The sequence below is a fragment of the Oncorhynchus tshawytscha genome, linkage group LG30 (assembly GCF_018296145.1).
Source record: "Oncorhynchus tshawytscha isolate Ot180627B linkage group LG30, Otsh_v2.0, whole genome shotgun sequence".
NCBI lineage: Eukaryota > Metazoa > Chordata > Actinopteri > Salmoniformes > Salmonidae > Oncorhynchus > Oncorhynchus tshawytscha.
Window position 1 is genome coordinate 49,741,726 of NC_056458.1, and position 15,789 is coordinate 49,757,514.

The 15,789-nt window shown below is 46.5% G+C and overlaps 1 pseudogene; it reads left to right on the plus strand.

Moving 5' to 3' along the window:
* LOC112237923 overlaps positions 1–13,544 on the plus strand; it is a 294,281-nt pseudogene extending 280,737 nt beyond the window's left edge.
* The last annotated feature ends 2,245 nt before the right edge of the window (positions 13,545–15,789 follow it).

Below are 15,789 nucleotides of genomic sequence, written 5' to 3' on the forward strand. Positions count from 1 at the left end.
CCTCATCTCTCTCTCCTCCTCATCCTTCTCCTCATCTCTCTCTCCTCCTCCCTCTCTCCTAATCCCTCTCTTCCTCCATCTCATCCTCCCTCTCTCCTCCCTCTCCCCTCATCCTTCTCCCCTCCTTCCTCTCCCCTCCTTCCTCTCCCCTCCTTCCTCTCTCCTAATTCCTCTCCTCCCTCTCTCCTCCCTCGCTCCTCTTCCCTCTCTCCTCCTCCCCTCTTCTTCTCTCTCATCTCATCTCCCTTCTCCCCTCCCTCCCCCTCCCTTCTCCCCTCCCTCTGCTGTCCCCTCTTCTCTCTCTTTCTTTCTCTCTTCCCCCTCTCTCTCTCTCTCTCTCTCTCTCTCTTCTATCTCATCAGTGTTTTCTTCCCCAGAGTCCTCTGATGTTTAAGGACCAGATGCAGCAGGATGTGATCATGGTGCTGAAGTTCCCCTCCAACTCTCCTGTGACCCACGTAGCAGCCAACACCCTGCCCCACCTCTCTGTCCCTGCTGCTGTCACCGTCACCTGCAGCAGACTGTTCGCTGTCAACCGTTGGCACAACACCGTCGGTGAGTAGTGGGGGAGAGTGTGTGTGTGTGTGTGTGTGAGAGAGAGAGAGGGTGTAACCATGCATTGTGTGTTCTCAGGTCTCCGTGGGGCTCCAGGTTACTCCCTAGAACAGGCTCATCACCTGCCCATTGAGATGGACCCTCTCATAGGTCAGAACACATCATCTGCCTTGGTCATGTGATACCCTGGTGGTCACACTTTTGCCCAAATTAGAGTCCATAGGTTGTTAGGTATCAGATCATATACCATTATAGTTTCTATTAGCATTGTTATTTTGTGTGTGTGTGTGCGTGCGTGTGTGTAGCCAACAACTCAGGTGTGAGTAAGCGTCAGATCACAGACCTGGTGGACCAGAGCATCCAGATCAACACACACTGCTTCGTGGTTACCGCCGACAACCGATATATCCTGGTCTGTGGCTTCTGGGACAAGAGCTTCAGAGTCTACTCTACCGAGACAGGTAGCTGCCACAGTACTACTATAGTACTACTATACTATGTACTATGCTATATACTATACTATATACTATACTATATACTATCTATACTGGGACAAGAGCTTCAGAGTCTACTCTACCGAGACAGGTACCTGTCACAGTACTACTATACTACTACTATACTATATACTATATACTATACTATATACTATCTATACTGGGACAAGAGCTTCAGAGTCTACTCTACCGAGACAGATACCTGTCACAGTACTACTATAGTATTACTATACCATACTACTATACTATCTATACTGGAACAACAGCTTTAGAGTCTACTCCACTGGGACAGGTACCTGCCACAGTACTACTATAGTATTACTATACTATACTACTATACTATATACTATCTATACTGGGACAAGCGCTTCAGAGTCTACTCCACTGGGACAGGTACCTGCCACAGTACTACTATAGTATTACTATACTATATACTATCTATACTGGGACAAGCACTTCAGAGTCTACTCCACTGGGACAGTTACCTGCCACAGTACTACTATAGTATTACTATACTGTACTATATACTATCTATACTGGGACAAGCGCTTCAGAGTCTACTCCACTTGGGACAGGTACCTGCCACAGTACTACTATAGTATTACTATACTATACTACTATACTATATACTATCTATACTGGGACAAGCGTGTCAGAGTGTACTCCACTGGGACAGGTACCTGCCACAGTACTACTATAGTATTACTATACTATACTATATACTATCTATACTGGGACAAGCGCGTTAGAGTCTACTCCACTGGGACAGGTACCTGCCACAGTACTACTATAGTATTACTATACTATACTACTATACTATATACTATCTATACTGGGACAAGCGCTTCAGAGTCTACTCCACTGGGACAGGTACCTGCCACAGTACTACTATAGTATTACTATACTATATACTATCTATACTGGGACAAGCGCTTCAGAGTCTACTCCACTGGGACAGGTACCTGCCACAGTACTACTATAGTATTACTATACCATACTACTATACTATATACTATCTATACTGGGACAAGCGCTTCAGAGTCTACTCCACTGGGACAGGTACCTGCCACAGTACTACTATAGTATTACTATACTATACTACTATACTATATACTATCTATACTGGGACAAGCGCGTCAGAGTCTACTCTACTGGGACAGGTATTATTAACCTCTAGCGTCGAGCAATCCCGTATCCGGGAGCGTAATCATAGCCTCAAGCTCATTACCATAACGCAACGTTTCCGATTCATGAAAATCGCAAATGAAATGAAATAAATATATTGAAACACAAGCTTAGCCTTTTGTTAACAACACTGTCATCTCAGATTTTCAAAATATGCTTTTCAACCATAGCTACACAAGCATTTGTGTAAGAGTATTGATAGCCTAGCATAGCATTAAGCCTAGCATTCAGCAGGCAACATTTTCACAAAAACAAGAAAAGCATTCAAATAAAATCATTTACCTTTGAAGAACTTCGGATGTTTTCAATGACGAGACTCTCAGTTAGATAGCAAATGTTCATTTTTTCCAAAAATATTATTTGTGTAAGAGAAATAGCTCTGTTTTGTTCATCACGTTTGGCTAAGAAAAAAAAACGAAAAGGCAGTCAACACAACGGCAAACTTTTTTCCAAATTAGCTCCATAATATCGACAGAAACATGGCAAACGTTGTTTAGAATCAATCCTCAAGGTGTTTTTCACAATTCTATTCGATGAAAAATCATTCCTGGCAGTCGGTTTCTCATCAAAGGCAAACGGAAAAATACTGCAGCTGGAGATTATGCAATAATTGCAACGGAGGACACCAAGCGACCACCTGGTAGATGTAGTCTCTTATGGTCAATCGTCCAATGATATGCCTACAAATACGTCACAATGCTGCAGACACCTTGGGGAAAACGTAAGCTGACTCCTAGCTCCTCCACAGCCATATAAGGAGTCATTGGCATGCAGGGCTTTCAAAAAAATGGGGCACTTCCTGATTGGATTTTTATCTGGGTTTCGCCTGTAACATCAATTCTGTTGCACTCACAGACAATATCTTTGCAGTTTTGGAAACGTCAGAGTGTTTTCTTTCCAAAGCTGTCAATTATATGCATAGTCGAGCATCTTTTTGTGACAAAATATCTTGTTTAAAACGGGAACGTTTTTCATCCAAAAATTAAAAGAGCACCCCCTATATCGAAGAAGTTAAACAGCACTATGCCCCACTACTTCACTATTCATTTCTTTCAACAACCCTGAGGTGATGCAGACGAGATATAATACTACTACTTTACTACTACAATACCTCTACATTATTCCTCAAAGCGTCTACATTATTCCTCAATGCGTCTACATTATTCCTCAAAGCGTCTACATTATTCCTCAATGCGTCTACATTATTCCTCAATGCGTCTACATTATTCCTCAATGCGTCTACATTATTCCTCAATAGGTCTACATTATTCCTCAATGCGTCTACATTATTCCTCAATGCGTCTACATTATTCCTCAATGCGTCTACATTATTCCTCAATGCATCTACATTATTCCTCAATGCGTCTACATTATTCCTCAATGCGTCTACATTATTCCTCAATAGGTCTACATTATTCCTCAATGCGTCTACATTATTCCTCAATAGGTCTACATTATTCCTCAATGTGTCTACATTATTCCTCAATGCCACTACATTATTCCTCAATAAGTCCACATCTCTACCTCCTCCCTGTAGGTAAGTTAACCCAGATAGTGTTTGGCCACTGGGACGTGGTGACGTGCCTGGCCCGGTCAGAGAGCTACATCGGAGGGGACTGCTACATCGTGTCGGGGTCCAGAGACGCTACCCTGCTGCTGTGGTACTGGAGCGGACGCCATCACATCATTGGAGACAACCCCAACAACAGTAAGTCTGTGTGTGTGGAGGGGTGTGTTTGTGTATGTTTGTGGGGTACATAGCAATATGCTTAATCTAAGAGGTGAAAGGGACTACATTTCCTGTCCTTTTTACAATATTATCAGCACATTAATCTCTTGCCTTGTACAATGATCCCCAACGATCCCCACCGACTCCCAACGATCCCCAATGATCCCCAACAATCCCCACCGACTCCCAACGATCCTCAATGAATAAACAATTATCCCCAACGATCCCCAATGATCTCCAATGATCCCCAACGATCCCCAATGATCCCCAACGGTCCCCACCGACTCCCAACGATCCCCAACGGTCCCCACCGATCCCCCACGAGCACCAATGTTCCCCACCAACTCCCAACGATCCACAATGATCCCCAACGGTCCCCACCGACTCCCAACGGTCCCCAACGAGACCCAACGTTCCCCACCGACTCCCAACGGTCCCCAACGAGACCCAACGTTCCCACCGACTCCCAACGGTCCCCACCGACTCCCAACGGTCCCCACCGACTCCCAACGAGACCCAACGTTCCCCAACGAGACCCAACGTTCCCCACCGACTCCCAACGGTCCCCAACGAGACCCAACGTTCCCCACCGACTCCCAACGGTCCCCAACGAGCCCCAACGTTCCCCAACGAGACCCAACGTTCCCCAACGATCATTTTGATCTCCATGAACAGATACTTTCCCCATTTTAATCTGCTCTTCGTGTGTCACATTTAATATAAATATTTAGTCTCAATACACTTTAACAGAGAACATTTTAATGAATAAATATGTTTCCTAGGTGACTACCCTGCTCCGAGAGCCGTGCTGACGGGTCATGACCATGAGGTGGTGTGTGTCTCTGTCTGCGCAGAGCTGGGACTGGTCATTAGCGGGGCCAAAGGTCAGTGTGTGTGTGTGCGTGCGTGTGTGTGTTTGTTTGTTTGTGTGTGTGTGTGTGTGTGTATGCGTGCGTGTGTGTGTGTGTTTGTTTGTTTGTGTGTGTTTCTAAATCTCCATCCCTTCTCCCTCCCCCCTTCCTCCAGAGGGTCCATGTCTGGTTCATACTATAACAGGGGATCTGCTGCGGGCCCTGGAGGGCCCAGAGTTGTGCCTGAGGCCCCGCCTCATCTCTGTGTCCAGCGAGGGCCACTGTGTCATCTGTTATGAGAGAGGACGCTTCTGTAACTTCAGCATCAACGGGAAACTGCTGGCTCAGATGGAAGTCAACGACTCAACACGGGTACGACCACGGATACAGTATATATATCAAATCAAGTAAAATTGTATGGGTCACATACACATGGTTAGCAGATGTTATTGTGTAGTGAAATGCTTCTAGATCTGACAGTGCAGCAGTATCTAACAGGTAATATCTAACAATTCCACAACAGAACCTAATACACACAATCTAGTTAAGGAATGGGATAAGAATATATATATAAAATATATGGATGAGTAGTGACAGAGAGGCTAAGATGCAATAGATAGTGAAGAATAGATAGTGAAGGACACAGTATACAGTACATTTAAATGAGATGGGTAATGAGAGATATGTAAACATTCTTGAAGTGGCATAATTAATGTGACTAGTGTTCCATTTATTAAAGTGGCATTGATATCAAGTCTGTAGGTAGCCAGCTGCCTCTCTGTGCTAGCAGTGGCTGTTTAACAATCTGATGGCCTTGAGATTGAAAAACAGCTTCTATCTCTCGGTCCCAGCTTTGATGCACCTGTACTGACCTTCTGAATGGTAGGGGGTGAACAGTGGCTCAGGTGGTTGTTGTTCTTCCTGTGACATCAGGTGCTCTAGGTGTCATGGAGGGCAGGGTGGATACATTGTACAGACCTCACTACCCTCTGGAGAGCCCTGCAGTTCAGGGTGGCAGGGTAGCCTAGTGGTTAGAGCATTGGACTAGTAACCGGAAGGTTGCAAGTTCAAACCCCTGAGCTGACAAGGTACAAATCTGTCATTCTGCCCCTGAACAAGGCAGTTAACCCCCTGTTCCTAGGCCGTCATTGAAAATAAGAATTTGTTCTTAACTGACTTGCCTGGTTAAAATAAAGGTAAAATAAAAGAAATAGGTGGAGCAGTTGCCATACTAGGTGGTGATACAGCCTGACAGGATGCTCTCAATTGAGCACCTGTGTTTTTGAGGTTTTTGGTGACAAGCCACATTTTTTCAGCCTCCTGAGGTTGAAGAGGTGCTGTTGCACCTTCTTCACGACGCTGTCTGTGTGGGTGGACCAATTCAGTTTGTCCGTGATGTGTACGCCTAGGAACTTAAAACGTTCCACTTTCTCCACTGCTCTCCCATTGATGTGTGGATAGGGGGGTGCTCCCTTTGCTGTTTCCTGAAGTCCACGATCATCTCTTTTGTTTTGCTGACGTTGTGTGAGAGGTTGTTTTCCTGACACCACACCACACCGAGGGCCCTCACCTCCTCCTTGTAGGCCGTGTCATCGTTGTTGGTAATCAAGCCTACCACTGTAGTTTTGTCTGCAAACTTGATGATTGAGTTGGAGGCCTGCATGGCCACGCAGTCGTGGGTGAACAGGGAGTACAGGAGAGGGCTGAGCACGCACCCTTGTGGGGCCCCTGTGTTGAGGATGTTGAGGATCAGCGGGGTGAAGGTGTTGTTTCCTACCTTCACCACCTGGGGGCGGCCCGTCAGGAAGTCCAGTACCCAGTTGCACAGGGCGGGGTCGAGACCCAGGGTCTCGAGCTTGATGACGAGCTTGGAGGGTACTATGGTGTTAAATGCTGAGCTGTAGTCGATGAACAGCATTCTCACACATCATATTCCTCTTGTCCAGATGGGTTAGGGCAGTGTGATGTCGATTGCATCATCTGAGGACCTATTGGGGCGGTAAGCAAATTGGAGTGGGTCGAGGTTGTAAGTTAGAGGGGGCACGAGGGAGACTGAAAAGATTTTGCATGGGTCCCCAGATCCTCAAAAGGTTCTACAGCTGCACCATCAAGGTCAACCTGACTGGTGGCATCACCGCCTGGTGTGGCAACTGTTCGGTATCTGACCTTAAGGCGCTACAGAGGGTAGTGCGTACGGCCCAGTACATCACTGGGGCCAAGCTTCCTGCCATCCAGGACCTATATAATAGGTGGTGTCAGAGGAAAGCCCATGAAATTGTCAGAGACTCCAGTCACCCAGGTTATAGACTGTTTTCTCTGCTACTGCACGGCAAGCGGTACCGGAGCGCCAAGTATAGGACCAGCGAGCAGGCCTTTCTAATTGACCTGGCCCGGGTATCCTGGAAGGATATTGACCTCATCCCATCAGTAGAAGATGTCTTGGTTGCTCTTTAAAAGTGCTTTCCTCACCATCTTAAATAAGCAAAAAATGCAGAGCTAAGAACAGACCCTTGATTCCCTCCAGACCTGTCTGCCCTTGACCAGCACAAAAACATCCTGTGGCGTTTTGCATTAGTATCGAATAGTCATCGCGATATGCAACTTTTCAGGGAAGTCAGGAACCAATACACACAGTCAGTTAGGAAAACAAAGGCTAGCTTTTTCAAGCAGAAATTTGCATCCTGTAGCTCCAACTCCAAAAAGGTTCTGGGACACTGTAAAGTCCATGGAGAATAAGAACACCTCCTCCCAGCTGCCCACTGCACTGAAGATAGGAAACACTGTCACCACGATAAATCCACAATAATTGAGAATTTCAATAAGCATTTTTCTACAGCTGGCCATGCTTTCCACCTGGCTACCCCAACCCTTTCCAACAGCTCTGCACCCCGCAGCAACTTGCCCCACTTCTCCTTCACCCAAATCCAGACAGCTGATGTTCTTAAAGAGCTTCAAAACCAGGACCCTACAAATCAGCTGGGCTGGACAATCTGGACCCTCTCTTTCTAACATTATCCGCAGAAATTGTTGCAACCCCTATTACCTATTATTATTATTGCCTGTTCAACCTTTCTTTTGTATCGTCTGAGATCAACAAATGCTGCCGCGGTCATCCTCCTCTTCAAAGGGGGTGACACTCTAGACCCAAACTGTTACAGACCTATATCTATCCTGCCCTGCCTTTCTAAAATCTTCGAAAGCCAAGTTAACAAACAGATCATCGACCATTTTGAATCCCACCGTACCTTCTCCGCTATACAATCGGGTTTCCAAGCTGGTCATGGGTGCACCTCAGCCACGCTCAAGGTCCTAAAATACATCATAACCGCCATCGATAAAAGAAAGTAATGTGCAGACGTATTCATCAATCTGGCTTTCGACCGCATTCTTATCGGCAGACTCAACAGCCATGGTTTCTCAAATGACTGCCTCGCCTGGTTCACCAACTACTTCTCTGATAGAGTTCAGTGTGTCAAATCGGGGGCCTGTTGTCCTGACCTCTGGCAGTCTCTATGGGGTGCCACAGGGTTCAATTCTCGGGCCGACTCTTTTCTCTGTATACATCAATGATGTCACGCTTGCTGCTGGTGATTCTCTGATCCACCTCTACGCAGACGACACCATTCTGTATCCTTCTGGCCCTTCTTTGAACACTGTGTAAACAAACCTCCAGACGAGCTTCAATGCCATACAACTCTCCTTCCGTGGCCTCCAACTGCTTTTAAATGCAGGTAAAACTAAATGCATGCTCTTCAACCAATTGCTGCCCTCACCCGCCTGCCCGTCTAGCATCACTACTCTGGACGGTTCTGACCTAAAATATGTGGTCAACTACAAAGACCTAGGTGTCTGGTTAGACTGTAAACTCTCCTTCCAGACTCACATTAAGCATCTCCAATCCAAAATTAAATCTATTTCGCAACAAAGCCTCCTTTGGCGATGTCATCTATAAAGTAGCCTCCAACACTCTACTCAGCAAATTAGATGTAAGTCTATCACAGTGCCATCCGTTTTGTTACAAAAGCACCTTATACCACCCACCACTGCGACCTGTATGCTCTAGTCGGCTTGCCCTCGTTACATATTCCTCGCCAAACCCACTGGCTCCAGGTCATCTATAAGTCGTTGCTATGTAAAGCCCCGCCTTATCTCAGCTCACTGTTCACCATAGCAGCACCCACCTGTAGCACACACTTCAGCAGGTATATCTCACTGGTCACCCCCAAAGCCAACACTTCCTTTGGCTGCCTTGCCTTCCAGTTCTCTGCTGCCAATGACTGGACGGAATTGCAAAAATATCTGAATCTGGAGTCTTATATCTCCCTTTCTAACTTTAAGCATCAGCTGTCAGAGCAGCTTACCGATCACTGTACCTGTACATAGCCCATCTGTAAATAGCACACCCAACTACCTCATCCCCATATTATTACTTACCCTCTTGCTCTTCTGCACCCCAGTATCTCTACACATCATCATCTGCACATCTATCACTCCAGTGTTAACGCTAAATTGTAATTATTTCACCTCTTTTTGTTAATGTGTTGTTGTTTTATTCGAACTGCTTTGCTTTATCTTGGCCAGGTCGCAGTTGTAAATGACACTGGCCTACTTGGTTAAATAAAGGTGAAATAAAATATTTAAAATAAATCAATATGCTCCTCAACAAGCCATAAGCTGAATAATTCATAGATTCACCATAAAATTGACAATTTACATTGACCCCCTTTTGTACACTGCTACTTCTTGCTGTTTGTTACCTATGCTGAGTCACGTCGCCCCACCTATGTACAGATTACCTCAACTAGCCTGTACCCCTGCACCCTGACTCAGTACTGGTACCCCTGTATATAGCCTCCACACTGACTCTGTACCGGTACCCCTGTATATAGCCTCCACATTGACTCTGTACCGGTACCCCTGTATATAGCCTCCACATTGACTCTGTACCGTAATACCCTGTATATAGCCTCCACATTGACTCTGTACCGGAACACCCTGTATATAGCCTCCACATTGACTCTGTACCGGTACCCCCTGTATATAGCCTCCACATTGACTCTGTACCGGAACACCCTGTATATAGCCTCCACATTGACTCTGTACCGGTACCCCTGTATATAGCCTCCACATTGACTCTGTACCGTAATACCCTGTATATAGCCTCCACATTGACTCTGTACCGGAACACCCTGTATATAGCCTCCACATTGACTCTGTACCGGTACCCCCTGTATATAGCCTCCACATTGACTCTGTACCGTAATACCCTGTATATAGCCTCCACATTGACTCTGTACCGGTACCCCTTGTATATAGCCTCAACATTGACTCTGTACCGTAACACCCTGTATATAGCCTCCACATTGACTCTGTACCGTAATACCCTGTATATAGCCTCCACATTGACTCTGTACCGGAACACCCTGTATATAGCCTCCACACTGACTCTGTACCGGTACCCCCTGTATATAGCCTCCACATTGACTCTGTACCGTAATACCCTGTATATAGCCTCCACATTGACTCTGTACCGTAATACCCTGTATATAGCCTCCACATTGACTCTGTACCGTAATACCCTGTATATAGCCTCCACATAGACTCTGTAGCGTAATACCCTGTATATAGCCTCCACATTGCCTCGTTATTCTTATTGTGTTACTTTTTATTTTAGTTTACTAAATATGAAATATCTTCTTATTTTTGAACTACACTGTTGGTTAAGGGCTTGTAAGTAAAGCATTTCACGGTAAAGTTGTTGTATTCGGCGCATGTGATAAATAAAGTTTTATCTGATACATTATATCAGTATTATATATTATATCAGTATTATCAGTATTATATATTATATCAGTATTATCAGTATTATATATTATAAACTTCTGGCTCAGAGGTCAATGACTCTACTCTCTTGGAAAAAAAGGTGCTAAGTGTTACTGTACAGGGCTGGTCAGTAGAAATATACAGGTTCTCCACAATCACCCGACCTCAACCCAGTTGAGATGTGCTGGGATGAGTTGGACTGAAGAGTGAAGGAAAAGCAGCCAACAAGTGCTCAGCATATGTGGAAACTCCTTCAAGACAGTTGGAAAAGCATTCCAGGTGAAGCTGGTTGAGAGAATGCCAAGAGTGTGCAAAGCTGTATCAAGGCAAAATGTGGCTACTTTGAAGAATCTAAAATATATTTTGATATGTTTACCACTTTTTTTGGTTACTACATGATTCCATATGTGTTATATCATAGTGTTGATGTCTTCACTATTATTCTACAATGTAGAAACAAATATCAAGAAAAACCCTGGAATGAGTAGGTGTTCTATAATGTTATAATATGAATAATCCTTATAAGGATCCATTAGGAACCTGCACACACACTAACACACACATACGTACAAACTAATCCACGTCTGCTGGTTTTCTTGTGGGTTCATAACTTTCTTATTCAGTCTCTCTCTCTCCTGCACTTCTCCTCTCCTTCCTGCCTTTTCCCTCCCTCCCTCCCTCCCTCCCTCCCTCCCTCCCTCCCTCCCTCCCTCCCTCCCTCCCTCCCTCCCTCCCTCCCTCCCTCTCTCCCTCTCTCCCTCCCTTCCTCTCTCCCTCCCCCTCTCTTCCTCTCTCCCTCTCTCCCTCTCTCCCTTCCCCTCCCTCCCTCCCTCCCTTCCTCTCTCCCTCCCTTCCTCTCTCTCTCCCTTCCTCTCTCCCTCCCTTCCGCCAGGCGATCCTGTTGAGTAGTGACGGTCAGAACCTGGTGACAGGAGGAGACAACGGGGTGGTGGAGGTGTGGCAGGCCTGTGACTTCAAACAGCTCTACATCTACCCAGGCTGTGACGCTGGCATCCGCGCCATGGACCTGTCGCACGACCAGAGGTGGGTAGGACGGGAGGGAGGGGAGGGGAGGGGAGGTCTGTGACTTCAAACAGCTCTACATCTACCCAGGCTGTGACGCTGGCATCCGCGCCATGGACCTGTCTCACGACCAGAGGTGGGTAGGACGGGAGGGGAAGGGAGGTGGGCAGGCCTGTGACTTCAAACAGCTCTACATCTACCCAGGCTGTGACGCTGGCATTCGTGCCATGGACCTGTCTCACGACCAGAGGTGGGTAGGACGGGAGGCGAGGGAGGGGAGGGGAGGTGGGCAGGCCTGTGACTTCAAACAGCTCTACATCTACCCAGGCTGTGACGCTGGCATCCGTGCCATGGACCTGTCTCACGACCAGAGGTGGGTAGGACGGGAGGGGAGGGGAGGTGGGCAGGCCTGTGACTTCAAACAGCTCTACATCTACCCAGGCTGTGACGCTGGCATCCGCGACATGGACCTGTCTCACGACCAGAGGTGGGTAGGACGGGAGGGAGGGGAGGGTCGTCAGTCTTTTCATGTTTCTGTTTTCATGCATTGTTTCTGAACCAGACTGACCAGAACCAGACTGACCAGAACCAGACTGACCAGAACCAGACTGACCGGAACCAGACTGGCCAGAACCAGACTGACCGGAACCAGACTGACCGGAACCAGACTGACCGGGTCCAGACTGACCGGGTCCAGACTGACCGGGTCCAGACTGACCAGAACCAGACTGACCGGGTCCAGACTGACCGGAACCAGACTGACCGGGTCCAGACTGACCGGGTCCAGACTGACCGGGTCCAGACTGACCGAACCAGACTGACCAGAACCAGACTGACCGGGTCCAGACTGACCGGGTCCAGACTGACCGGGTCCAGACTGACCGGGTCCAGACTGACCGGAACCAGACTGACCGGAACCAGACTGACCGGGTCCAGACTGACCGGGTCCAGACTGACCAGAACCAGACTGACCAGAACCAGACTGACCGGGTCCAGACTGACCAGAACCAGACTGACCAGAACCAGACTGACCAGAACCAGACTGACCGGGTCATGCTGTGTGGATTAGAAGACGTAAAATGTACGCACGCATGACGTGGTCTCTGTCTGCTAACTATATTATGGTTTGACGTGGTCTCTGTCTGCTAACTATATTATGGTTTGACGTGGTCTCTGTCTGCTAACTATATTATGGTTTGACGTGGTCTCTGTCTGCTAACTATATTATGGTTTGACGTGGTCTCTGTCTGCTAACTATATTATGGTTTGACGTGGTCTCTGTCTGCTAACTATATTATGGTTTGACGTGGTCTCTGTCTGCTAACTATATTATGGTTTGACGTGGTCTCTGTCTGCTAACTATATTATGGTTTGACGTGGTCTCTGTCTGCTAACTATATTATGGTTTGACGTGGTCTCTGTCTGCTAACTATATTATGGTTTGACGTGGTCTCTGTCTGCTAACTATATTATGGTTTGACGTGGTCTCTGTCTGCTAACTATATTATGGTTTGACGTGGTCTCTGTCTGCTAACTATATTATGGTTTGACGTGGTCTCTGTCTGCTAACTATATTATGGTTTGACGTGGTCTCTGTCTGCTAACTATATTATGGTTTGACGTGGTCTCTGTCTGCTAACTATATTATGGTTTGACGTGGTCTCTGTCTGTCTGCAGGACTCTGATCACTGGCATGGCGTCTGGCAGCATCGTAGCTTTCAACATCGACTTCAACCGCTGGCACTACGAACACCAGAACAGGTACTGAGGAGGACAAACACGAGACGAGGAGAGAGAGGAAGACGAGGAGAGAGAGGAGGACAAACACGAGACGAGGGAGAGAGGAGGAGGACGAGGAGAGAGAGGAAGACGAGCACCAGGCGAGGAGAGAGAGGAAGACGAGCACCAGACGAGGAGAGAGAGGAAGACGAGCACCAGACGAGGAGAGAGAGGAAGACGAGCACCAGGCGAGGAGAGAGAGGAAGACGAGCACCAGGCGAGGAGAGAGAGGAAGACGAGCACGAGACGAGGAGAGAGAGGAGGACAAGCACGAGACGAGGAGAGAGAGGAAGATGAGCACCAGACGAGAAGAGAGAGGAAGACGAGCACCAGGCGAGGAGAGAGAGGAAGACGAGCACCAGACGAGGAGAGAGAGGAAGACCAGCACCAGGCGAGGAGAGAGGGAAGACCAGCACCAGGCGAGGAGAGAGAGGAAGACTAGCACCAGACGAGGAGAGAGAGGAAGACGAGCACCAGACGAGGAGAGAGAGGAAGACGAGCACCAGGCGAGGAGAGAGGGAAGACCAGCACCAGACGAGGAGAGAGAGGTCGAGCTGTAAACAACAGCTACAAAAATGAAGAATAAGAGGTTGAAAAGCCACTAAAACTCTACTTCCTGTGATGAGTTTCACTTGAGAAGGAAGAGCGAGAGAGAGAGAGAGAGAGCATCACAGCTACTGTAGGACATCTTGTCTGCCATTTCAACCCTAACAGCCACATGACACCCCTGATGGGATCCTTATATTAATGAACTAAGATATAAAGTAAGGAGAAGATCAAATCTACTGCTAGACTTTGACTGGGGTTGACCAGACCCATATAGGACTTTTAATGTTTGAGAATATTCACTGTTAATGGACAGAACGCTTATCGCTTCACAGAACAAAATAACATTACTAAAAAAATGGGTTTTGTTGCTTTTGGGTTTAGTTATTTTGTTATGTTTTTTTTTCTTTATTTCTCTTTTGTTTCTAGTTTTAAAGGGTGGGAGATGTGGTCCAGACTAACACAGAAAGTTCAAACTGGTCGAAACTGAATTGAACAGGTTTAACACTGACCCTGGAATGCACTGGTCTGACCCTGGATTGAATTGGTCTGAAGCAGTACTTCCTATTAAAGAAAACAGATGCTGTTGGCTTAAACTCATATCGAGTAAATTATATATTTTTGGTTTCATATTATTTTGTTTTGATTTAATTTCTTACGTTTGATTTATTTTATTTCAGTTAATTTATTTTTTATATATATTTCTTTTAATTAGCCCATTGGGGGGGTGAATATGATTTCTGTAAATACTGTTTTGTTTCCTAGTCTCTGTGTCAATGATTGACAAGCAGGAATAGATCACAGTCCTCACTCCTATCACCACACAGACCATCACTTTTCATTTATGAATGAATTCCTGTGTAATAATAGCGATGGCAATGATGATGACTGTGATGATGAAGATTAAGAAATGTTTCGCTAACGCCATCAAACGATGACATCTACCAGATATCCACAAGACAAGTCTGATTTTTGTTTATTTGGTGATTGTTTTGTCAAATATGTACATTTAGTCTTGGTTTCAGGATACAGGCCTCACAGAGAGGGAGTTTGATAGACTTCAGGCTACGAGGGACAGGCCTCACAGAGAGGGAGTTTGATAGACTTCAGGCTACGACGGACAGGCCTCACAGAGAGGGAGTTTGATAGACTTCAGGCTACGACGGACAGGCCTCACAGAGAGGGAGTTTGATAGACTTCAGGCTCTGACGGACAGGCCTCACAGAGAGGGAGTTTGATAGGCTACGAGGACAGGCCTCACAGAGAGGGAGTTTGATAGACTTCAGGCTACGACGGACAGGCCTCACAGAGAGGGAGTTTGATAGACTTCAGGCTACGACGGACAGGCCTCACAGAGAGGGAGTTTGATAGGCTACGAGGGACAGGCCTCACAGAGAGGGAGTTTGATAGACTTCAGGCTACGACGGACAGGCCTCACAGAGAGGGAGTTTGATAGACTTCAGGCTACGACGGACAGGCCTCACAGAGTTTGATAATGTAAAAAGGAAACCTTCACTCATTCACATTTGTCAGATTATTTAAAGAAAGGAAGACAAAAAAAAGAATTGATTCAGTGTCAAATGTTTTGTTCTTGTATTCACACTTTGCATCAAATCACATATTATTTATTAGCCTGGTGATTATTTCCTGTCACATGACCCTTAAGTTAATTAAGTTAAGTTAATTAAGACCGGAGGGGGAGGAGAGACAGTTAATTAAGACCAGAGAGAGGGAGGGAGGGGGAGGAGAGACAGTTAATTAAGACCAGAGAGAGGGAGGGAGGAGGAGGAGAGACAGGAAGTAC